The sequence below is a fragment of the Molossus molossus genome, unplaced genomic scaffold, assembly GCF_014108415.1.
Source record: "Molossus molossus isolate mMolMol1 unplaced genomic scaffold, mMolMol1.p scaffold_m16_p_3, whole genome shotgun sequence".
In the NCBI taxonomy this organism is placed as follows: Eukaryota; Metazoa; Chordata; class Mammalia; order Chiroptera; family Molossidae; genus Molossus; species Molossus molossus.
Genome location: NW_023425366.1, coordinates 47132981 through 47133572, shown reverse-complemented (window position 1 = coordinate 47133572; position 592 = coordinate 47132981).

Genomic DNA, 592 nt, shown 5'->3' with positions numbered 1-592 from the left:
TTATAAGATAAATGCTGCTGAATGGGATCCAATAATAAGGATTAAAAAAAAAAAAAACTTAAGGCAGTTTATTGTTCATACTAATACAAATAAAATATTTCTCATGAATAAAGCCCCAAAGCCAAGATACTTCTTGGGAAGAATTATCCCAATAAATGGAAGGGGGATTCTAAGTAAATGTAACGTCATGGGGCCTGAGGATACATGTCCAAACAGCAGAGAAAAGCCCACAACATTCACACCGCCCTTTTATGTGATGTGATGTACACAGGAGCAGCTGGGCTCTGGAGATATATACACAGTGATACTGATGAAACATAGGAAGGTTGTGTTGTACCCCACAGGGCACAGAACCACAGTGAAAGCATCTGCTTAAGGCACACAGGAGAAGGTCAGGAGACACACGCCTTTGGATTAGCTGGCTGGGCTTGCTCATCAGGACCTTTCCTCGAGACTGATTCTAGATAGTTTATTTATTTTACGAGCATTTCTACAGATTTCACAAGCACTAATATAGTGCTTATAATGTGCTAGACTCTGTTCTAAGTACTTGACAAATATTAATTCATTTAATCCTCATAACAACCCTGTA